Source organism: Trachemys scripta, chromosome 8 (genome assembly GCF_013100865.1).
Source record: "Trachemys scripta elegans isolate TJP31775 chromosome 8, CAS_Tse_1.0, whole genome shotgun sequence".
Taxonomy (NCBI): domain Eukaryota; kingdom Metazoa; phylum Chordata; order Testudines; family Emydidae; genus Trachemys; species Trachemys scripta.
Window position 1 is genome coordinate 8,398,290 of NC_048305.1, and position 26,264 is coordinate 8,424,553.

Sequence of the window (26,264 nt, forward strand, 5' to 3'; positions counted from 1 at the left end):
GTTTCAGAGTAACAGCCGTGTTAGTCTGTATCCGCAAAAAGAAGAACAGGAGTACTTGTGGCACCTTAGAGACTAACAAATTTATTAGAGCATAAGCTTTCGTGGACTATGCATCCTAAGAAGTGGGCTGTAGTCCACGAAAGCTTATGCTCTAATAAATTTGTTAGTCTCTAAGGTGCCACAAGTACTCCTGTTCTTCTTTTTAATGGAGCTTCAGCAGAACATATTGTTCTGATGAAAGGCTTCCCAAGTCATGGTAATGGTTTTAAGCATAAAGCATGTTAGTAACAATGTTAACTGGCTAAAATGCAGGCACCACAAGAAATTCAGGTCTGTGGATTCCAATTGCTATTAGAAATGAGGGCTTTGATGTCTAACTCTGGTCTTGATTATGGGGCGAGGTGGTTCAAGTTGTTATTAATGGACTTAGGAAACTTTTAGTTCAAAGCTGAGAGGTCAAATCCAGCCTCAGCCTGGGTTTCCAGAAACCAGAGGCAGTGTCTTGTGACAACCGTTCAGTCACCTCTGTGCAATTAGTTTGTGGTGTCTCTCTAGTTCCTAGTGAATAAGCATCTGCCTCACAAAACCAACCACTACCCTCACTAACTGCCTGGTGGATCGGAGTCTGGAATCCTCTGACCTTGAGAGATGGTGCTTCCAGGGCAGGATTGAGGCACAGTGACCGCTGCTCCATATTACCTCCCAGAGAGAGGAAGTCACAACGGCCATGTTGCACCTGTTTGTGTGGTTAAACGTAGGGCTTCAGTATCCTAGGCTGTGAACTGGGCACCTGTCCTGAATATGACATTCACTTTTTAATAATAAAATAATATTTTTACTTTTAATAATGAAAGGCAGGGGCACAACAGGAGTGATGAACATAAATAATGGGCAAACTAATTGCTGGTGTACCCAGCATACTCAGTCTAGAGATTGATCAAGGATGGGTGTGACTTCATGGAGGAACAAGCTTTCAGGCATTTGGTGCTGCTGCCCTGCCCCTTGCATCGTCATTCACACCTGCATATGCAAAGTGCTTAGGAGGGACGCCCTTTTTGCTTCTTTTGAGGGGCACATAATGGAAAGATGATATGAGGCAGGCAGGAGGAAAGCATAGTTCATATTGCTCAGCGTTTCCTGTTAGGAAAGCTTCCTGTGTATAAAGTACGGTGTAGGTAGAGTATAATGAACTGTCACGGTCTAACAAGAGAATGAGTATCCAGTATCGTAATGTTTAAAGTAATGGAAGAAAATATTATTTCTAATTAGGATTTTTAGATATTCTCATAGCAAACTGCATGATACCTGTTAACGTTAATGGATTTAAGCATGCACATCAAGAGGAGAAGGGACACCTCCTGTGATTGTCTCTACATACATAGTTGTTACACTGCTGTGACAAATCTCTAGAATAGCTGAGGGGCACCATGTCAATTAACCAGGTATTAGAACTGTTATAGCCACATTTACAGAAGAGATCTGATCCTTCAGAGCCGTTGAAGTCTGGCATGAAAACATTCTGCTTAGCAAAGAGTCTCTAGGCATTGCCCAATAGGCTGGAATGGTTCAGTTGTAACATTACAAACATTACTGTTAGGTCAAATGTAAGTGTAAGTTCAGAACCACACAATAAATACCAGGTGTTATGATACATAGCTTCACAATAACGGGGTGCTATAGTATGATTCTGCATAGAAACTTAGGGAACATCTACACTGGTCTCAGAGCCTGGCTCAATTGACTTGAGCTTGTGGGGCTGGGGCTGCGGGGCTAAAAATATCAGTGGAGGGGCTTGGGCTTGGGCTGGAGCCCAGGCTCTGAGACCCACAGCCTGTTGTGGGTCCAGCCTGAGCCCAAATGCTTACGCTTCAGTTTTATAGCCCCACAGCCTGAGCCCTGCAAGCTTGAGTCAGCTGACGTGGCTGGGCTGGGCATCTTTTATTGTAGTGTAGACCGACCTTTGGAGAACTCCACTTTCAGGAAGTGCTTGAGGAGAGAGCTCAGTATAGGTGGAGGAAGGAATGAACTGGACTTTGCACTGTCTTTGTTCTCGTTATCTGTGTGCTCAGACACAGAACACAATGGCTCTATCGGATCGGCACTCAGTGATCCACATATGGCAGAGGCCAGCGTTTTGATTGACAGGTACAGCATGTTTTGAAAACATTACTTTTGTGCATGAGCTGGACGACAGTGCTTGACCCAAAGCCCAATGAATGTTCCCATTGACTTCAGTGGGTTTTGGGTCAGGCCCTGTAAGGGAGAATCCTTAGTACTAGAGGACAACCAGGACAAAAGCAAAACATTAAAACTATTCTTCTTTAGGATTAAGACACATAATCAGCCTTAAAATGAGAAAGCTGCTTCTTCTTGCTTGGGCCCTGCATCCATGAACCCATAGAGAATGGCCTAACATATAGTTTGTATCAGATATCTGGTAATGGTAATATCCCTGTGATAACTTGCAAAGCTCTGTGATCAATTTATCATGAACCTTTGAACCACAGCTCCCCTGCGTTCTGCCTGCTAATCCATCTCTGCAGGGACTACTTTAATGTTACAAACCAATGAGCAGATCTCAAATTCCCAACATTCTTTTAACAACAGCTTTTCACAGAAATGTTCCTCTCCTGCTTATGACAAAACCAGCCTCTCAACCCATCTTGTATTGTTCCTGTCTGTCCCTCACTCTCAAACGTAGATTTCTTAAGTATTTTACTACTCCTGCCCTTGAAAAACTGCCTCCTTCAGGAGCTAATGGTAAATCTACCTCCTTGTGGAAATATAGTGGTGTAATAGGCCTGGGGTGGTGCAGAAACATGAGCCAGTTTGCATAAAAATCTGAAGAGGAGCTATTTTTAAGACTTCTAGGCCCAGATAGTGTGACTGTGGCCTTCAGTTATGCCAAGGGGCTGGACTGGCATACAGCCAGCCCTGGTTCTTTTCTAAAAGATCACAGCACATTGGACAGTGTACTGTATCCTGGTGATTTTTGTCCAAATACATTCTACAACTGTCTTCTAGTAGAAGGGATGAACTAAAGCTAGATTAGATATTATTGCACATGATTAGCATATGTCATAGCAAAATCTCAGCAAACCTGCTTGGAAATTGAATTGCTATTGTGAAGTGAAATCATAACACGGTCTATATTCTGTTTAAATACAGGAAAAGGAGATAGAAGAGAGCTGTGTGTTGCTCTGTGCCATCCCCTGGCCAATGCAGGATTGAACTCTCTTCGGTTCTAAATAGGTAGTTATACTATTCTCATCACCCTAGTATCTGAGTGCTTTCCAGTAGTGTGTTCAGCAGTATGCCTAACATCTGTCACGTGTCTGTTCTCTCATGCTCTCCCCAGTGACACAAATTAACAACATGTTTTGGTTAACCTGAATATGCATTTTTCACCACAAATGTTTCAGGTGAAAAATTTCATCCGACTCTAACTTGGTCACTTCTCTCAGGCAAGACAGCCATATCTTATTGTTCACAGTGTCACATGCTGCAGAGAGGTCCAGGAAGACAAGAGAGGATGTCTGCCCTGGATCCATTGACAGCGGGAGATCATTCATCCGTGCCACTAAACTGGGTTCAGTTGCATGTCCTGGCCTGAATCCAGGGTATGCCAGGTCTAGGATAGTAGCTTCAATTGGATGAGCTACACTATGTTCTCTAGTGAGCCCAATCCCAGTACTACTTTTTCTAGTGTTTAATCCAGTCCAGGTTTAAAAGACTGAAGTAATGGGGATTAGTCATTATTTGATATCGTCCTGTGGTCTACATATATTTACTTTGACATTTTAATCTGACATTATAACATGGTCTCCATAGACTTGCATTGCCACTATTTTGACATTATAATGTGGTCTCTACAGGCTTGTATTGATATTGTAATTCAACATTGCAAAATGATCCCCATGGATTTGCATTAATTTTGTCACGGGGAGAATGTTTTGATGTCTTAAGACCCATTTAAACTAATAGAGAATTGGCACCTTTAAAGGAGTTTGTGCAATGGTAATTTCTCATTCTCGGTAGTTCTCTTTCAAAAACATGCGTTTCAAGACAGTTTCCCCAATTATCAGGAGATAATTAACTCTAAGGACCGGCTTGCAAAACGGTATTTAAAAATTAAATTGTGTTTCACTATGACTTGGCAAAACCACCTCTGAGCATACACTATTAAATAAGTAACAACAATAAAGTTCACCCCAGTACATTAAAATTTGGGCTTAAGTGATTAGAAATAAATAGGGCTACATGTTTGTCATGGTAAATTTTGAGGAATCTCTTTTAAAATTTATATTTAAAGATGTGTTTTCATGCGGTATAACATACCAGGTTTCATATGGAAGAACCAGTGCTGTCCTTTGGATGACGGATAGATAATCCAGTGGCTTGTGGGCACTTAAAAAAAATTAAAAAGTTGCAGCCGCACAGTAGCAAAATCTCACAATGGAAGGGTTGCAGTCATTTTGGATTTATGCAACGCCTCTTCACTACTTTGATTTCCCTGTCTGCTTTTCTTGTTCTGGGCTGATGGCGATTGTCAATGCAATTACAATCCCTGCTGTGATTCTTCACCAATCTTCTCCTGGGTGCCAAGACCTAAAGGGGATTTAAAACATTTTTTTGGCCTCTGAGAGATTGAAGATTTCTCTTTATTATGTCACCATTCTCTTAGGAGTAACAGATTCCTTGTCACCGTTGACAATCATGTATCACTAGAAATAAACAAGCTATGTAATAAATTGCAGTATCTTGTGGTTTATAATGAAAAACTGCATTTCCCATCGGGGTAAGACTGGAAAAGCCAGGTTAACCTCAACAGTAATGTGACTCCCAATGTGTCTATCATACTATTAAACGTAATTTTTAATGTATAGGGCCTGATTCTGCCATCATTTTCTCATGTTGAACAATACTTTACTCTAGGAGTTGTCTCATTCACTTCATTGTAATTACTCATGGAGTAAACTGCCCGGCCTAAGTAAGGACACGCAGTTGGGTCATAATAAATAATCACATTAAACCCAGTTAGTGAAGGAGTCATTAGAATCAGACAAGTATCAGAGGGGTAGCCGTGTTAGTCTGAACCTGTAAAAAGCAACAGAGGGTCCTGTGGCACCTTTAAGACTAAGGGTACATCTACACTACAGGGGGGAGTCGATTTAAGATACGCAAATTCAGCTACGTGAATAGCGTAGCTGAATTCGACGTATCGCAGCCGACTTACCCCGTTGTGAGGACGGCGGCAAAATCGACTTCTGCGGCTTTCTGTCGGCGGCGCTTACTACCACCTCTGCTGGTGGAGTAAGAGCGCCGATTCGGGGATCGATTGTTGCGTCCCGTTGGGACGCGATAAATCGATCCCCGAGAGGTCGATTTCTACCCGCCGATTCAGGCGGGTAGTATAGACCTAGCCTCAGTCTTAAAGGTGCCACAGGACCCTCTGTTGCTTTTTACAGAATCAGACAAGTGTCTGTAAAATGGACTCCTTATTACTGCATCTGTCTCCTCCTATATGTATTTAGGTTACTGTCGGGAGGAAACTAGATCATACTCCTGCAGTAGTGCAGAGCCAATGTAGCTATGGAAGAACAAGATGTATTTTAATCAGTCTCATGAATCATTTAAAATAAAAAATCGCCAGCTCAGATTTGGCTGCTTAATCCTTATTGTTGCTGATGTGTTTGATGTCTGAAGTAAAAAGCTGAATGCCATGTTATGCTCTGTGAGGCTGGGCTTGTGATGCTGACACTTAGGAAAACCTTAGTTTTGACTCCTACGCTAAACAAATCAAACACAGAAGTCACTGAGGGAGAACAAGCATGCCACGCCGGTATGTCATTTTCATAGCATCACTCTTCAGATAATACCCACAGTTGGGCAAGAGGCAGGGTCTTGAATTCTAAAGAAACCTTTGCATTCTTAAAAGCTTGCTGGCTGGAAGGAGGCCAACTCTAAGGTGTTAGTGAAATGCAGATAGTGAAACTACTCATCCACGAAGACTCCTGCCTTAACTTGCTTGCAAATGAAAAGTGCAATTTGAACTGGAGACAGTGAAAATTATCCAAGAGTCTCAGATGTGAAAGAGAGAAAAGTCCAGATTTCCGAGAATATGGAAATATGGCAATACATCACAACCATTGCATTATCTAGTATAGTATTGTAACCAAGCGCTCCTCGGCAGGGCCACCAAGAGCGGGTTCAGGCCCCAGTGAAAAAAATTTTGGGGGCCCCCCAGCCAGGGCGGACCGGCTAAACAGGGCTGACGGGGGGGGGAAGCCAGGCCCCCTTCCGGACCGCTGGGCCCCGGTAATTTGTACCAGCTTCCCCCCCCTCGTCAGCCCTGCTCCTCAGTGCTTTTGTAGAAGGTGGTCATTGAATAATGACTGAGCAAGTTCCAGGAGAGCCTTTTGACTTGAGCCTTTCGTGGTTTGTCATTCATCACTGGAGTGGAATGAAGAGCCAGTTTAACATAAAAAGGAACATTTCAGAAGTGGAGGATTTGGTCGATGAATCCCCACTCAGAAATGACTCCGCTTCTGAAGCGCAGTGTGCTGTGTAGGGCTCCACACTATTGGTAGCTTGGGCCATGTATAGAAGGGAAAGATTTCCCCCCCCCGGCCAATTAATTATGCAGTATATTTGTGGGTATTTAGTATATTGAAATAAAAAATTGTAATGTGCAGAAATGAAAGTTATGGCATTTTTATAATTAACGGCGATGCAACTCTAAAATTTCCCACCACAGTGGGAAAAATACATAACATTGATCATTAGTATTGTCAGAGATGCCAGGTTTAGATAATTTACTAAGCTGAATGCCTTATCGCCTACCCATTTCTTGTTATGGTGAAGGTGAAAGATTCCATGGAGCTTGTCAAAACAGTATGAGATAATCCTGGTGTCGTGGATGGTTCTCATTTTCAGTAGGACAGATGATAATAGTCAATCTTATATTTAAGTGTCAATCCTGAAGCTCTTTGTAAACAAGAATGACTACTGCATGGCAGCCACCCTTTGAAGTGGGAAACGGCAGCTGTTTAATAATCTATGGCAACATTGTAAAACCGCTTAGGACAGGAAGAGAAGAAATCTGTATCAAAATGAATCAATTGATGGGGGGTCAATACTGGAATCTGGCCAAGGCACTGGGATCTACACCTGTGCTCTTTCAAAAATTGCTGTGGGATCTTTAATGATCACAAATTGGGTGAAAACCTGGCTCTGTTGAAATCAATGGGAGTTTTGCAACTGGCTTCATTGGGACCAGGATTGTCCCTTTGGTTTATGTCTCATTCAGATAGACAGAACTTCCAGCAGCACAGGGCTCATTACTTCCAGGACGGAAACGGGTTAAGTACTGACTCCAGAGAAGGAGTGTCGCCATGAAACAACAACATGGCTTCCTGAGTTTTCCTGCAAGGTCTCCCATCCAAGCACTGACTGGAACTGGCTGACCCTGCACAGTTCCAAGATCTGATGAGATCACCATTTAAGATGATATGGCTGCAGGCCTATCCAACAAGGCTGTGGATGAGATTTTGATGTCTAAAACCAAATCCCAGTCCACCTTCTTATTCCCATAACATACAGTGGCAGCATTTCTCCCTGGCAGCTTCAGTTTCTTTCTGTTAAACATTTCAAATCTTCCCAACTCAACCATGCTGCATGAAAATATGAGTATTCACCATTCTCTGAGTGGGGATTCCTATCAGTGTACTCCCTTAGAGGAGCAGAAGAACAGGTCATTTCTCTGAGGCTCAGGAGACTATGCAGAATATAGAAAAGAGCAGCTACAGGAAGTGATTTCACTGCACAAGCTGCCCCAGATAGACATATTGATGTTATTTAGCAGTTGGTTGCCAAGTTAAATGTTAGGAAGACTATGTTTTTACATTTGAACAAATTATCAGTTTTACAGAGAACCATATTTTCATAGGCTGCACTTTGCTGTCAAACCTCCTACTGAATTCTCTTGATATGCAAACAAGTTCTAATAGATATACTATGGTTATGCCCTATAAGCTGATATCTCTGGAGAGCCGTTGATTATCCTGTCATTAGCTTTCACTTTCTTTTTCTTTCCTTCCCCTCCTCTCCGATTGGTGGATATAGCAAGTATTCTTTTCTCTGGGGGTTTCTGGATGGTTAGCGCACTAGTTCCCTTTTAAATAGGGTCCCTTGATATTTGAGTGTCATCAAGGAAACATCATCACTATTTAAAAATATAGCTGACACTTTGAAAAGGAGTCTTGGCATTTAAAAGAATGTATGAGAAGCATCCCAGATCTTCAAGTGCCCTCCCAAAGACTAGAACCAAACCCAAAATATAATGGCATGCTCTTCAATGTAGGACAATTCATTGCTGAGGGAGCAATGCCAGTTTACACTTGCTGAGGATCTGGTCTTTTGTTGGCATACTTTATAGAGATGAAGGATGACATTTTCAAAAGTGCCTGTCCTAGTTTTAGAAGTGACTTGGACACTTAAAAACATAAGTCCCATTGACTTTCAATAGGACTTAGGCTCATAAGTTCCTATGGGCTTTTCTACACGGTGCTTTAGTCCACACCAGAGGGGTGTAAATTTTATTCCGCATTAGTGTGTCATGCATTAAGTGGTCTGTGTGGACCCTGCTGGTGCACACTAAAAGTTCTGTAGTGTGCATTCATGTCGTGTGTTTGAAACGGGACTACATTAACACGCACTAGGAAACTTTTAATGCATGCCAGCACGTTCCACGTGGGCCAGTTAGTATGAAACACACCAGCACAGACTAAAATTTACACCCTTTCTGGTCCAAGTTCCCCCTAAGCTGTGCGGCCGTGCAGTAGGCTATCAAGGGTTGCGCAGGCGGGGACTCAGCCTCTGGTATTAGTGCTTTTGCAAGAGTTTAGTGATGCCCTGGACCAAATTTTCAATAGCAGCTTCTAATTTGCCATTGCAGATATTTTTGTTAGCGGTCTTACATATTTGAGGGCCAGATTCTGATATCCTCACTCGCATTGCGTAGCACCTTACTCTACAGATAGTCACATTGATTTCAGTCAGAAATGCCTGTGGAGTAAGGTTACTGTTCAACAAGAGTAAGATTGTGTGTATGTATGTACCAGGCTAATTTGTGCATGTGACCCACATATCTAATTACTTGATTTGCATGCGCAGATGCACAAATCCAAGTTTTTGCAAGTACAGTACATACTATCAGAAAATTCAGGTGCTTGAAATGCTGTAGGTGCCAATATTTTGTGGGCAGGCTTGGATTCCTGGTTCTGCAAATACTACAGATATTTACTGACATGCATCATCTTCAGGTTTGCAAGCATTTCCATTGAACTGAACTACTCACAGGCTTAAAATTAAGCATGTGCGTGCGCACTGCAGGACTGGAGCATCAACAGGCTGTGGTTTATACTCTACAATTTTGAGTGTAGTTGTTTTAACTATGAGGTAATAACTTTGCTGTTCATTTGAGTTTCATATCAAGCTGCTTTAGGCCCCAGGCAAAATTTGCTACTAAGATAGTATCAAGCAGTAATGCTTGTTGGGTTTTTTTTAAAATCAGTTGTGCAAGAAATAACTCAAATGAACAATGCAGCATTTCATGTAGGTCCTGTATATAAACTAAGCTTTGCACTTGTGCTATATTTTTGGATGTGTTGGGATATCTGAGATTGGAGATTAATAATTCATTCTTCATGCACATATACACACAATCCCTATGGGCTAATCAAGCCATTTCTCCTATAGAATGGGAAGGAAGAAGGAGAAAGTGAGAGATTAATAATTCGCATTTACTCAGATATTACGGTGAAGGAGACCATGTTAGTATTGTATCTAGGTAGATAAATCAATTGCTGGAATGGTCAGTTAAAAAACGACTACAGTGTTTTCTGGATCACATTTCCTCGTATGATCTATAGAATTTTGGGGCCATACGTGACTTGACGGGGTCATTTAAAGAGCACTTCAAAAGAGAATGGAATTCATGTGGATTGTGTGGGGAAAAGCTTTGCAGTATGCTCATGCGGCCTGATCTCTGGAAATTGGCTTTGTAAACCACATCTTGACCACTGAAGAGTTAGGTCAGCAATTGCAGCTCAAGATTTAGTTCATCCTGTGCATATCTTGGGCCAAATTCATCCCAGATTTTAATGCCACTGAAGTCAGTGGAGTTATGCCAATGAGGGATTTGTCCTCTTCTTTTTGAACTCGGCTCGTCCTATCACTTCCTTTTCACTAGGCTCACTGGATTCTATCTAGAAGGGCTGGTGCTGGTCAGATTACAAAGATTTTGATTTTTATATGGATGTGAAGAATATCCAGAATTTTCTATCAGACCTGATGACGATAAACGTTTTGGAAGAGCTGTTAAACCTCATGCTTCATAAGCAAGTCTCAAACTATTAGAGACCTGTGTGGGAGGCAGATTCATCTCTCATCTGCCTGCTGTGGTGTTCTTACATCTTCCTTTGAAGCATCTGGTACTGGCACTATCAGAGACGAGATACTGGCCTAGATGGACCATAGTTCTGATCCAGTCTGGCAATGCCTATGTTCCTAAGAGACCCAAGTTGCTAATAGCAAAATCATAATTTCATGTAGATTGTGTCTGATAATAAGCAAAGAACTGATATTGGCAGTCCCTTTTGACGTGATGGTCACAGAAAAGTGGCTCATCTAGTTCGTTTGCACTAAAGAGCAATTAGGGGACTCTACACCTGTCACTTTTTAAAAGTGAACTCCATGGGGATCACCAGCACCGACCACGAGTTAGCGGTCTAACCTGCATCAGCACTGGTGCAAAAACTCAGGGAGCCATAGCAGACTTCCTCACGGCACCCCCATCCTGCTGCACCCAATGGGGAAAATCTGCCCCGAATGCAGATCTGAACATCTCCAATGCTGAAAGAAGTCGGGCTTACGTTGCTTTGACACTGGGCTCATTTCCAATGTGTCACAGATCCTTAATTATGGAGCTGCAGTAGAGAAAGGAGTCATTGCTTGCGGCTACAATAGAGACTTCCGGGAATGAGAGGAGGTTTATTATTCAGCTGTAAACTTGCTACATTATTTTAAATGCCAGACAAGTCTTTCTGTATACTTAATCCAGCCTGTGAAAATAGAAGACTGCTTGGCTGACCGAAAGACCATTGAACTTGCATGGGCTGAGCCTATTACAGAGTTAATACTTTTAAACTCCAGGCTGATTACTGACTACGTTGCGGCTTTATCACCTCTTGCTAGCTGTCCCTTAGAATAGCAATGGGTTAGCTAGCTCATTAAGAGCCTGCATTCCTACCCTGCTGGATGGAAGCGGGCCATAACAACAGGTGGCAGCACTGGGAGCAGGTGCAGATGGTGCTCTGGAAAGATATGTAAGACCAGACGTTCGGGAGCTAGCTTTTGTTACAGACTATGCCCATGTCATCCATATAGCAGAGGAACCTTCTCTCTGATTTGGAATGCTCTGGGGAATGAGAAGAGAAAATAAGTTCTTACCCTCATTAACAGAAATCTGTATTTAAGGCCAAATTCTGGTGTTGGTTACATTGGCACAGCCCCTTTGCACTGTCGCTCTTGCATTGGTCTAGGTCAGAATTTGGTCCATAGGGTACGTCTACACTGTGATTAAAGACCCACTGCACGGCCTGGGTCAGCTGACTCAGGCTCACGAGGTTCAGACAGCAGGTATATGAAATTGCAGTGTAGACGTTTGGGCTGAAACTGGAGCCCAGGCTCTGGGACCCTCCCCCATCACGAGGTCTCAGAACCCCGGATCCAGCCAGAGCCAGATGGTCAACACTGCCGCTTTGTAGCCCCACAGCCTGAGCCGCCACAAGCCCGAGTCAGCTGACCTGGACCTGCTGCGGGTCTTTTGTTGCAGTACAGACATGCCCAGTGTGTTCCTGGAGCTAGGGCCTTGGTTCCAGAGTCGGCATATTTGGGTTCTGTTCTACTGACTTGCTCATGTGAACTTGAGCAAGTCTCTCAGCCTCTCTGTTCTTCCAGCTCTAAAATACTTTGTAAAGCTCTTGGAGAGCCACAGATGAAAATCAATGATGAATGCTAAGTGCTATTGTTTATAGTATTCCATCCACCATAGAGAATCTGCATCTGCACATGCAAGGGCAGTGGGGACAGCTTGTTTTCCAGGGACCATAAATCTAAGGGATGTATCGAGCCCAGGGATTCTTAAAAAAATCAAAATGGATAGGATTTCTGTGCTAATCAGGTAACTGCTCAGATTATGAATTGCAATATGGTATAATTAACAATAGTGAAAAATTGACATACTGTACCTAGCAGTGCTTGTGCTGCAGTTCAGTGATTATTGATGTATGTGGGCTGTAGGATTTGGCTCTCTTCCGTGGGTAATTTAGTTATAGATAATCTTTACAGGCAGTTATTTATGTATATTTTGCATGGGTCCGTGTGTGTGTGTGTGTGTGTGTGTATATATATATAATATGATTTATTGTTTTTAAACCTCTCTGACAGACTCCAGAGACCAATTTACAAATGCATGTTAAGATTTTCGACTAGGAGACAGGTAACAGTAGGTGCTAATAAATGAAAGAACTGTGATTGAAGTGTTGTGACATGCAGCTTTCGGAGCAACCTGCTGCGTGATGACAGAATCATCAAACCTAGCTGAAAGTAATCAGCAGGGACAGATAAAGCTGTGCTTGTAATTATCTGTTTGATATACAGCTTTCTTTTTTCCGCTCTGCATAAATAGTGGAATTGCTTTGCTTGGTGCGGGAGGCTTTTATACTTGTTGGGGCCTGTTTATCTGAGATGAGGTGAGAGTGGACCTAGCTCTGTGTTTTTGTTTAATTTATGGGTTTTCAGCTGTAATTCTTTAAGCTTCAAGTTGAGCTGCCCTTGGTTCAGACGGAAAGAGAGGCATCTGCGTGGCTACAAAGCTGACAGCATTGTAGCGTCAAGGGGCCTGATTCTGATTTCAGCCACAGCACTGTTATACCAGTGTGACTTTCCATCGATTTCAGTAAAGTTATCCTCTGGCTCCTAGTCTCAGTTACACCAATGTAAATCGGGGGTATGTCAAAAGCTGTGCACAGGTTAGCTTGAATCCAGCTAGCACAGTGAAGTGTGGGCTTCAGTGCAGGCTACCAAGCCAAGTATGTACTCTGGGTCCATGCTGGACATATACCCCCCAAGCCAAAGCATGTGCTAGGCCCAAATCCCCGTGTGCAGCTATTATGTAGACACATTCTGACTGTACACTGCTTGGAGGTGCAATTTTCACACTGTGCAAATTGCTGATTTGGTAGCCACTCTGATTTGGTGCCATTTTACACTCCAGGCAAGATGGAAGGCAGTAGAGAATCAGGCCCCAGTTGTCAAAGGCAAACACCAAGGAGTCAAAAGCAACCTAAACAAGAACAGAAGAAACTTACTGCAGAGGTCAAAACCAGGCTTTGAATGGAAGGGAGGGACTGGGGGGCCGGGAGGGACAGCTCCCACTATCAAAGTAATATCCAGTTCAAGGAGAAAATGGGTTGTTAAATGATCACTTTTCTAGCTGTGGTCAGGGATATGTCCTCAGACATGATCTGAAACATTTCTGTCCTTGTAAATAGATGGTGTTCTTAAGATTCGGAGACAGCCAAAAGATTGAAAATGTAACTGTGGATTAACAGTGCAGTAATGCAGACTCAAACTTCAAAAGTTAAAATAATAAAGCTAAAAGACACTGCCTTTAAAACAATCAGTAAATCAGTTCCTCTTATGTCTTTGTAATTCCTTTTGACTCATGTAATAGTGGTTGCAGGGTTTGTAATGGTGAAACATAAGCACAAAAACTAATTCAGTGGCTTCCTATGTGGGAAGGAAGCTGCAGAAGCTAGGTGCATCATATACATTTATTTAGTATATTGAAATTCTAAAGTTGGATTTCTTAATTTAAGTACAATTAGGAGAGTGTTGCACACCAAGCAGATTGTACCAGTCCCAATACAATTTTAATTTAGAGCTTTTAAGTCATCCCAAAATCTCTTTAAATCCTTCTTAAAAACCCTCTCTTCCATGATTCATATAATGGCCTCCCCATTGAGCATTGGCCTGCTAAACCCAGCGTTGAGAGTTCAGTCCTTGAGGGGGCCATTTAGGGAACTGGGGTAAAAATCTGTCTAGGGATTGGTCCTGCTTTGAGCAAGGGGTTGGACTAGATGACCTCCTGAGGTCCCTTCCAACCCTGATATTCTATGACTTTATGTTGATATAACATCACCATCACTCCTGCCTACATAAAGGAACCTAAGGGCATGTCTACACTTAAAATAGCTGAACTTGCGTCGCTCTAGCGCTTCAGTGAAGACGCTACTACAATGGCATTAATCCACCTCTGCGAGAGGCGGTAGCTATGTCAACGGGAGAAGCTCTCTCATCAACATAGTGCTGTCTACACTGGGGGTTAGGTTAGTATAACTGTATCACACACCCAGGGGTGTGGGTGTAAGTTTATAGTGTAGATCTGGCCTAAGTTATCACCTTTCTCAGTGCAGTCTTTTCTAGCCTGTTGAAGTCAATCAAATGACTGCCACTGACTGCAGTGGGCTTCGGATCAGGTGCGTAGTTTGTAAATGCCTTGGACTAGGGCCCATATTTTTGTGTTTTGTAGAGTTCTGAGTGCACGGTCAGTGCTTGCCAAATCATAAGTAAAAATTCTTCCATTTTTTAAAAGGGTCTCTCTCATTTCCCCCATTTTTATGCTTTAATTTTCAATGTCCTAAAACAAAAAAAAGCCATTGTTTCATATACACACCCAGAACAGTTCATTTATTGACTATAATTATTTGCCAGGCATTTGAAAATGGGTGGGGGAAAGAGATTGTAAGGGTAAAGAATGGTGAATTAACGTTTTTAGTTGCCCCGCTCGCTACCGGTGGTGGATTATCTTGAAGTGTACAGCTGCACTTAGAATGTATTTTAAAGCTATGTCAAGAGCACCTGGAGTTTATGCACCCTTTTTGGTATTTCTATCATTCTAATAATAATTGGCTACAAATATACAGTGGTCCTATCCTGTATTCCTTACACAGACAAAGTTATTGTTGAGAACGTCTAGCCGGCATGAGTAGCATAGGAACTAAACTGTATAGACATCAGGGGTTAGATTCTTATCTCACACCAATGTTGATCTCAAGTAACGTCACTGCAGTCAATGGAAATACTCCAGACTTACACCAGTTTAATGAGAACAGAATTTCTTTACAGATTAAGGAAGAAGTTTTGCATCTATGGATTCATTCCTGAGTTTTCTCAGTATTGTACTTCATGGCTCTAGTTCATTATAGTTCCAAGCAGTGATGGTATTTTAAGGTAAATAATGTGTTTTCTGTGCTGCTTGATACCGAAGGGCTTTTATTACTGCTGATGTTACATGAAAAAGAAAGTTATTTAAAAAAAAAAAGTGACGTTAACAAATGGAAGCCCTTGGGGAACTGTTGCCTGGATGGGATTTTGATTGGAATTCAATTTAATAGGCCGTAAATCTTCCCATTTCTGATTTACATTCTGCTTCAGACTGGCTACCAAATTCATGCTAATCAGTGTTTCGTTTTTCCCTATCAAACAAATGTTACAGATATGAGCGTAAACAGGAACATTCCCCTGGCAAGGTGACCTTGCTCCTGTAACCAATGTACCGGTAATTGATTTACTGCCTCGCCGTCATCTATAAATTGGCCCTCTTTCAGTAGCACACTTATCAGCAGATTTGTAGATAAGTGGTGGGAGTCGTTGGTTTTTCAGTGTAATATTTTGATGGCAAAATATTTCTCATAAACCTGTAACACAGTGACAACTATGATCATTGTCATTTTACTGCAATGATGGAACACATACTGCTGGAAGATATGACTGACTGACTTCAGATGCAGTGATGTGCACATGTCAGGGAGCAAAACCCCTCTGTATTTTACATTAGCACTGTCCAGAGGGCCAGATCCAACCCAATGAAGTCATTAGAATGAAGTCTGTGGGAGTTTGTGGACCTTGGGTCAAACCCTGACTCCTTCATATTGAAGCTGGGCTGGGAGACTGATATACAGCTGCTGTCCTTTATGGTGTATGATTATTAATTAGGAGGTCACAGTAAGGGAGAAATAGACCAGAATGTCGGTGGTTTGCCCCACACTCATCCCTTGTGATTCCTGTGCATTTGTATAGTTTCAGTATATTGCTCACTTAATCATTCCCGGCATTATTGGGATTGACAGGTTGAATTTTGTGCCATTTTACTGCATCGCGGTCTGTAAATTGAATGTTTTATAGCTTATTGAAAAGGTGAAAAGGAAGCAACATCTGCCACCAGTTCCCTAATTACATCAGCATCAAATACATAATAATGTTCTTAACACCACCCACATTTGCTGAGAAGCCATTTATAACCACGGCCCAGGCAAGCTGAAACAATTAGTACGATATGACTCTTTTTCCTTCACTTTTCTGAAACACTGCTGATCGTTTCCCCCCTTCTTCAGCTCCCCTCCTGGCAAAAAAGAAGAGGGATCGGGATTATCTTTCTAAACGGTCTTTCTCTGCTAAAATGAATAGCTTAAGAATGCATGAAACTAGTGTGAAAAATGCATGAACAAGAAACCAGCCTCGCGTATTAAGGATCCCAGTGAATCTACTGCTGTTATTCATTACTTCTACTATGGTAGCGACTAGCGACCTCAGCTAAGATCAGGCGCCGTTGTGCTAGGTGCTGTTGAAACCCAGAGCGAGAAACAGTCTTTGTCCTGAAGAGTTTACAATAGACAAAGGAAGTAGGAGAAAGGTAGTGTTGTTATCCTCACTTTGCAGATGGGGAGCTGAAGCATGGAGAGTTTAAGCCCTGGTCTGCACTGGGGGGGAATCGATCTAAGTTACGCAACTTCAGCTATGTGAATAACGTAGCTGAAGTTGACGTACTTAGATCGACTTACCGTGTTGTCTTCACCGCGGTGAGTCAACTATTGCCACTTCCCCATCGACTCTCCCTGCACCTCTCGCCGAGCTGGAGTACAGGAGTCGACTGGAGAGCGCTTGAGGATAGATTAATCGCATCTAGACTAAACAAGATAAATCGATCCCCGCTGGCTCGATCACTGTCTTCCAATCCAGCAGGTAGTGAAGACATACCCTAAGTGACTTGCTCAAGGTCACAAAGGAAATCTGTGGGAGACCTTGGAAGTGGAGCCCAAATCTTCGGAATCACAGCCCAGTGTGTCAACCTCAAGTTCATTATTCTTCCATTCCTCTCTCTTAATCTGTTCCTTAACAGGCTGATGTGATTGCAGAGCCATTGGCCATTATCTTTGAAAACTCGTGGGGATCAGGGGAGGTCCCGGACAATTGGAAAAAGGCAAATATAGTGCCCACCTTTTAAAAAGGGAAGAAGGAGAACTTGGGGAACTACAGACTGGTCAGCCTCACCTCAGTCCCTGGAATAATCCATGAAGCAGGACCTCAAGGAAACCATTTTGAAGCACTTGGAGGAAAAGAAGGTGGTCAGGAACAGTCAACATGGATTCACCAAGGGCAAGTCATGCCTGACCAACCTGATTGCCTTCTATGATGAGATAACTGGCTCTGTGGATATGGGGAAAGTGGTGGACGTGATATATCTTGACTTTAGCACAGTTTTTGATACGGTCTCCCACAGTATTCTTGCCAGCAAGTTAAAAAAGTAGGGATTGGATGAATGGACTATAAGGTGGATGGAAAACTGGCTAGATTGTCGGGCACAACCGGTAGTGATCAATGGCTCAATCTCTAGTTGGCAGCCGGTATCAATTGGAGTGCTCCAGGGATCAGTCCTGTGGCTGGTTTTGTTCAATAACTTTATTAATTATCTGGATGATGGGATAGATTGCACCCTCAGAAAGTTCGTGGATGACACTAAGCTGGGGGGAAAGGTAGATATGCTGGATGGTAGGGATAGGATACAGAGGGACCTAGACAAATTAGAGGATTGGGCCAAAAGAAATCTGATGAGGTTCAACAAGAACAAGTGCAGAGTCCTGCACTTAGGATGGAAGAATCCCATGAACCGCTACAGGCTGGAGACCAACTGCCTAAGCGGCAGTTCTGCAGAAAAGGATCTGGGGATTACAGTGGATGAGAAGCTGGATATGAGTCAGCAGTGTGCCCTTGTTGCCAAGAAGGCTAACGGCATATTGGGCTGCATTAGTAGAAGCATTGCTGGTAGATCGAGGGAAGTGATTATTCCCTTCTATTCGGCACTGGTGAGGCCACATCTGGAGTATTGCATCCAGTTTTGGGCCCCTCACTACAGAAAGGATGTGGAAAATTGGAGAGAGTCCAGCGGAGGGCAACAGAAATGATTAGGGGTCTGGGGCACATGACTTAGGAGGAAAGGCTGTGGGAACTGGGATTGTTTAGTCTGCAGAAGAGAAGAGTGGGGGGGATTTGATAGCAGCATTCAACTACCTGAAAGGGGGTTCCAAAGAGGATGGAGCTCGGCTGTTCTCAGTGGTGGCAGATGACAGAACAAGGAGCAATGGTCTCAAGTTGCAGTGTGGGAGGTCTAGGTTGGATATTAGGAAACATTTCATTAGGAGAGTGGTGAAGCACTGGAATGGGTTACCTAGGGAGGTGATGGGATCTCCATCCTTAGAGGTTTTTAAGGCCTGGCTTGACAAAGCCCTGGCTGGGATGATTTAACAGGTGTTGGCCCTGCTTTGAGCAGGGGGTTGGACTAGATGACCTCCTGAGGTCTCTTCCAACCCTAATCTTCTATGATTCTGTGATTCCTTTATTTCACATTCAGTGTTTTGCCAGATGATGAATTTCTCCAGAACACGCATGCTGCTGCATCCTTCCACTTCCATTATATGGATCTGTATTAACACGGAGACCTGATCCCGCCTGAAACTGCCCCATTAGTCTACTGTGCCCAACCCGATACCAAGAGTATGTCTACACTACATTGGCACAGCTATGCTGCTGTATGCCATAGCATAAATGGAAGGGGTTTTCTGTTAATGTAGTTAATTCACCTTGCCATCAACCTAGCTGCATCTACAGTGGAGGTTAGTGGGCTTTGCACAGGATGTGAAATTTTTTACAGTACTGAGTGATGTAGCTAGGTCAATCTAATTTTAGCTATAGACCAGGCCTAAGTCTTATCTGGCAGACACGCTATATTAAAATGTCAGGTGCATTGCAAGTGACATGATGAAGTATGCATTGAGCAGCAAACGTGATCACAGCATGGCACCAGTGCAAAGCTCTGGCCGCTGGAGAAGAGGATCTGAGGACGAGGAATTGGACAGTTTCCATCTGAGGCCTGGAATTTGCTGGACTTTGTCATTGACATCGAGACCTGAAGCAGAATTTTTCCAGTTTTTCTCATCTCTTTAATAAGAAAGATCCTCCTAGTATGGATATCTACTACATGCAACTATATGATATGACGCAATAACTTTGGCCAAATCCCGAGGTCCTTTCTTAGCTTTTACTCGGTCCTTATGCAAACAAACCCCTGTTACAATAGAGAATTTATCCGAGGAAAGACTGTGTTAGAAAATCTAAATGTACCACCACATTCTAAAACCATTGCTTTATTAAAAACAAAAATATTTGGCTCCCACAGCTCATATTCGACAGTGTGGCACCAAGATGTGCTTTATTTTAGCTTTGCCGAGACAATGCAGAAGTATACCCTGACTCAATGAGAGGTAAATAAATGCGCATTGGTCAAAAAGAGATCAGCTAGCATGTGGTTTTCACACAAGGCTTTTCGTAGTCCAAAAATACATAACAAATTGGTGGTGTCAGGGCAGTGACCACACTCGTAAACAGCGGCTGTTTTGCACTCTGCAGTAACTCATATATAGGACTTTGGACAAGAGCATGTTTTATTGAGAGAAGCAATGGTAGCCAGAAAGCTACTGCTGGAGAAGAGTAAATTGTATTTTTATGGAAGGAGGGCAGCAAGGAAAGAAGTGGCAAGAAGGAAATACAAGGTACAGGAAGATACAGAAGGGTGAATGCTGTCAAGATGAGATAAAGCTTTAACAAATTTTAGCTTAGCTATCAGTGGGAAAAGCAAAAGCAGCGTTATTCCAACCCTCCTGTATAGGCAAATACCAGCCCCACGGACTCCCCTGCTGCTTCTCCGTGAAACGGGGGGAAATAGATTAGTAGTGTAGCAGATTTTTCTAATGTTTGTGATAGGCCCTCGCAATAAACACGAAGCTAATCCCAAACAGTTGTGAGGCATTGGAGAGAAAGTGACTATAAATCCAGGATGAAAATACCAGTGTATTCATCTGATACCTACAGGCCCCCAACGTTGCTTCTCCGAAATAGGCACATTTATCCAATCAAAACCAGCTTGGGCTGCTTTTTAAAGATGTTTCTCCTTCAGCCAGGGGTGAGGAGGAATCTTCATGCCAAGGAATACATTTATCAATGGCGTAAAAATCCTGGCAGGGGTTTTTGCCTTGAAACTGTCTGCAGAGTTAAAAGTAATGGAAGTTTTTGACACCATATGCCTAAGTGACATGCCATATTCTGCATCGAAATTGTTTCCACCTGGTTCAAATGTAGAATGCCAAACCACAACTCATGTAGACAAAAGCAATGATGGAGAGAGTCTTCTCCAAGCCACTCATGCACTGATCTCAAATGTAACTCGGTCCCTAGAGAGACACTGTGGCCTCATAAATAGAGCCCTGGACTGGCAATCAGAAGACTTGGGGTCTTTTTCTATCTGTGGCACAGTCACTTCGTGCCTGTTTCCTATCCCACTCTTTGTCTTGTCTGTTTCGACTGTGAGCTCTTTGGGGCAGGTATGGTCCCTTACAGTGTGTCTGTACATCACCTAGCACCCGATCTAGGTGTTAGTGTAATACAAATAATAATAAAATAGATGGAAAAAGATTTATGGTGACCCTACACAGGGGTCTCTGCAGTGCCCAGAGATCTCCGTAGCAGATCTTTGCGCTTCATGAATCCACGGGGCTAAACCCCATGTACAGAGAAGCAGCAGCCTATGTTTGCTGCTCCACTCAGGCTCAGTAGTTATTCATAGCCCAACAGCATAGCCAGCCTGGCCAGCTGGTGTGGAAGCCCCTGGTGCTCTTACAAGAGAGCAAACCCTTTAACTCAGTTCTTCCCAAAGTGCAGTCCAGGGTAAGAGATGGCTGCTCACATGTGGCTGGCTCTCCTTGTTTTTCTCTGAGAGAGAGAGACAGCTGAGAAGAGGAGATGAAATGAAGATCAAAAGTTAATGGTGCTGATTAACTGTTGATAAAAGGATAAAACACTTACCATGTCAAAGCCAGCTGGAAATACATTAACTGCTTCCCTCATGTTACCTTCCCAGGTAAGCAATAGCTGTCATTACCACTGGGACTGCTGTAACAGCAGCTACTAGACTACCAGCTACAGTGGACATGGGCAGGGTATTTATTTGCCTTTGGAATTTGGCCTTAGGTCATGTGACTGATGCCAGGAAATCAAGTGGCCGTTTCTGGCCAGCACAGTAGTGTGTCCTACCCTTATAACAATGCTCTGGGACTGTGTAGAATGGCAATGGCAGGGGAGGCATTCTTGCTGTTTACAGTGGCTCAAGCTATGAAAAGGTTTGGCAACCTCTTCGTTAATCTGAGCTCTGCTCCGCTCCCTAGGTTGGGGCTTTTGGGCCGGATTTTTTAAACGTGTTTAGGCACCGCGAGGTGCCGAGATTTTCAAAGGCACCCAATCAGGTTTGATTTGAAATCAATAGGAGTTAGGTGCCTAACCGGCTTAAACACTGCCTAAAGTCTGTTGAAAATCTGGCCCTTTGCGTCCACGTAATATAAAAAGCTCATAACCATTAGTACCCTTGTTAGCAGGGTTGGTAAGAAAACAGATGCACGCGTGAAGTTCCTCTCACTCTCCTGCTCTAACACAAAGCCTTTAATGATGATCTCGGCAAGGTTAACCTGCATTTAGTACAGACGGTCTGTATGTGCATTGGTTACGGGATTAGTATGAGGGTAGCTTTGTGACGGTGCTGAGAGCATCAGAATTTTCAGTGTCTTAGTGCTCTGCCTGTAAAGTGGGGTAAATCCTGTAAATACTTCCCAGCCATAATGTTTTGGGGGAGGTGCTAAGAACCTGCAGGGATAGAGGCCAGATAGCTACCTGGACTGCAAGCACAAAATACAGACACAAAGTCAGATTCGGCCCACTGTCTTTCTCTTGTTTCTGAGGTTAGGTAGTGTAACAAGTTGACGCACAGGCCTACGAGCAAGAAAGTCTGTTCTCCACTGTCTGCTCTGCCAAAGACTTACCCGGGGCAAGCTGTTTGATCCCTCTGGTTAATAGGGACCACCATTCCAGTCTGCAGTGGCTCTGCACACAAAATGCCCATAGACGAGCAGGAATAATCTGTGCAAGAGACGTTGCTGGTCTGAAACTGCCACTGCTCTCCCAGAAGGCTTACTGCATGGCTTCTGCTTGGATTTTTGGGGAAGTTGGGTCTGGGGTGGAAAATTCCTGTTCCCATTTCTGCCATATGCAGAATTTGTAGCAGGCTTCTTTGCACAGCACCAGTTGGAATTTGGTTCTACTCTTTTAGCTCAGGTTTCAGAGTAGCAGCCGTGTTAGTCTGTATCCGCAAAAAGAACAGGAGTACTTGTGGCACCTTAGAGACTAACAAATTTATTAGAGCATAAGCTTCATCCGAAGAAGTGGGCTGTAGTCCACGAAAGCTTATGCTCTAATAAATTTGTTAGTCTCTAAGGTGCCACAAGTACTCCTGTTCTTTTAGCTCAGTGGTTCAAATCCTTAAAGCTTTTCTTGGCTTATGCTCAACCCTTAATCAGGCACAACTCATTGGTACACATTTTTATGTAAAAATTGCAAAAATTTTATATGTAATTTTATATCATCGGGTGCCATTTTTAAAGGATCACAAGATAAAAATCTCTGATTTGGAATATGGAGTGGTCTTGATTGGGATGGGGGGGAGGAAAGATAAAACTCAATATATTGACATCATTCTCTTATTTCTGTTGAGGTAGCTTAATTTTTTTAAATATATATAATACAGTGAAATGAACTTACAGAAGAATTATAATGTATTATTCAGTACAAGACTAAAGAATTTAATGAAAGGAAGGTCAAAAGAATAGAGAGAGACAGGAAAAAGAGGAGAAGAGTAGGTATGTGATTTAAAAATCCATGTTTTAGTTATTAATATAAGACAGAAATGGTCCCACATTTCTTCCACAATGAAAATACGGGATTCAGTGTTACGTTATATGCTGTGTAATTCTTTACTTCCAGCAAGCTCCATTTTATTCCCTAATATTAGTGTATTGGAACAGGATATTGCCTGAACTGTTGTATCTCATTATTGGAGAAGCCTCGAATACATACTCGGAATATATCCTATCCCTAACATTGTAGAAAGCTAAAGAAGCATGCACAACACAGCTTATGCTGGTGTTTACCAGGTGTCAGGGGGTTACTGAGATACCTAGGTGTATAAAATTAAACAAGGAGAGGGCTGGCTGTCTAGGGCTGTGTGGACTAACGTGCACTTTCGTGGAAAGACATTGTTGGTTGGGTTGTTGTGATACTAGCAGTTGTTTCAATTAAAAAGGAAGCATTGATCTTATCTAGGGCTGTCAATTCATCGCAGTTAACTCACGTGATCAACTAAAAAAAATTAATCGTGATTAATCACAGTTTTAATCACACTTTTAAACTATAGAATACTAATTGAAATTTATTAAATATTTTGGTTGTTTTTCTACATTTTCAAATATATTGATTTCTATTACAACACAGAATACAAAGAGTACACTGCTTACTTTATATTATTATTTATTATTATAAATATTTGCACTATAAAAATGATAAACAAAAGAAATAGTGTTTTTCTGTTCACCTCATACAAGTACTGTAGTGCAATCTCTTTATCATGAAAATGCAATTTACAAATGTAGATTTTTTTGTTTGTTACATAACTGCACTCTAAAACAAAATCATGTAAGACTTTAGAGTCTACAAGTACTTGTATGAGGTGAATTGAAAAATACAATTTCTTTTGTTTTTGTTTTTTGTTTTTATTTGTAATAAAAATAAAGTGAGCACTGTACACTGTATTCCATGTTGTAACTGAAATCAATATATTTGAAAATGTAGAAAACATATTTAAATACATGATGTTCTATAGTTGTTTAACAGTGCGATTAATCGCCATTAATTTTTTTAATCGTTTGACAGCCCTAATCTGATCACATTGATATCCGCTTGCTGCACTTTCACGTTCCAGGAAGGGGATAATATTGCAACACCTCGAGACAAGACATGTGCCCCTTTATATAAATCATGGCAGGCAGAATGAGACAAATGTCTTTTCTGTTTTTTGTTTTTTGTTTTTTTTTTTTACTGCAGTCAACATTTTCTTCTTTGTTTCCTTCATTACTGTGACTGACAGCATAGGTCACCCAAAGCATCGCTCGTAAACTAGATAGAATGCACAAACACATGCTGCCTGCGATTCATTGTAAAGGAAGTTCTCATTTTTCCATATTGCGAACGAAGTGATACTTCAAGCTCACGTTAAAAAAGGAAGGACAGAGCAGTATAGTTTTGTAAAACATTGAAACCAGCTCTGTCAGTGCCCTAACCTCAAGTTGACTTGACAGTGACCTTCTCAAGCATGTATAAGGAAGTTTTATGCGACAACTTTGTTTGTCACTAGAGTTGGTAGTCTTTTGTACAGTCATCCTTCATCACATGCAAACTCTGCAGCAATTGTAGCAACATCTCCCATGAATCATAAGTAGGATTTGAACCCAGGGACTTCAGCACTGCAACAAAAACCTCTGCCGCTTGAGCTAAAGGAAGTGCATTAGGCAGTAGCAGTTGGTATGCTGTTATCTTCCAGCTCCTAAAGGGGGATGCCAGTGTGTTTCAGAATGAGACACAAAATTAATTGGAGCACCAAAACAGGACAGGGAGGGGAGCTTAATTCTTTACCAACATTTAAGAAGGAAGTAAAACAACTGTACATGCCACTTTTATTTAGCTTTAGAACGATGCAACAGTTCAGGCAGTATCCTGTTCAAATACATTTCTATTCGGTAATAAAAATGGTGCTGACAGTGAGGAATTGCTTTGCATTAATTATAACCCTGAATTCTGTATTTTGCATTGATGCAAGAATGTGTCATATAAATTTATAGCTTTTTAACTTTTTTTTTTTATTTCTGGCCCAGACAGCCCATATCCATGAGATTTATTTCTTGATCTATACGCACATGTAATCTTTCTTGGGATTATTGCCATAGAAACAAGACGTAACATTGAGAGTGTTAGAAATAACAGATGGGATTTGGCTGTCTTTTCCCATTTAATACACCGTGTCTGAAAAGTGTACAAAAAGTAGCAATTATTTGCTATGGGAGGACTATTGCAGACTTACTAACAAGGACACCTGCACTCTTTTTAAAATTAGATGCTACTGCTTCCATTCTGGCTAGAGTGACACCTTGGGCGGTGTCATCCGGGCTGCTTGGAGGTATGTTGGAGGCCTACGTGGAAAAAATCTACCGTATCACTTGCACCAACTCAAAAACTAAACAGTTGGTCAACAGCATAAACAATCGAATGAGCCCATAAATCTCAATGGGAGAGATGCCCCTGGAGCGCCAGCCGGCACAGAGAATAGGAATGGAACACAGGCCAGGATTTTCAACAATGGGAGCCTGAGGTTATGCTCTCAGGTCCACATTGAGACCCCGAAATAAATTGTCTGGTTTTCAAATGTGCTGAGCACCCAGCAGCTGTTGTTAAAGTCCGTGGGTGCTGAGCACCTCTTGAAATTAAGACACTTAGGTGGCTAAGTGTGGACATAGGAACATAATTTCCGGCATCCAGTTTGGAAAATCTTGGCCAAAATAATGCTGATGCCTTTTCTGGTCCTTTCCCACGTTTCTATTATTCCTTCTATCTCCCCGTTTCCTTCTTTTATTTTCTTTGTACTCCTGCCTTCTTTTCTTCTATGGCTCCCACACTCTGTTCCTCTGCCTCCCCTCCCAACACTGTCTCCATCTCCCTTCTCACCTCTTCCACTGAGTATCCCTACCATACTTCTCTCCACCTGACGTGCTGCTCCTTCCTCACTGTTCGCTCTCACCCTGCATCCACTCACTCATCTCCTGAGAGCCACAGAATCGTCAGCCTTTCCCCCAAGACCCTTATCCAGCAAGCCA

At 42.4% G+C, this 26,264-nt stretch overlaps 1 protein-coding gene across 2 annotated transcripts in view; it reads left to right on the forward strand.

Annotated features, from left to right (window-relative positions):
* RASGEF1C (RasGEF domain family member 1C) overlaps positions 1–26,264 on the forward strand; it is a 122,398-nt gene that overhangs the window by 35,664 nt on the left and 60,470 nt on the right. The window lies entirely within an intron of this gene.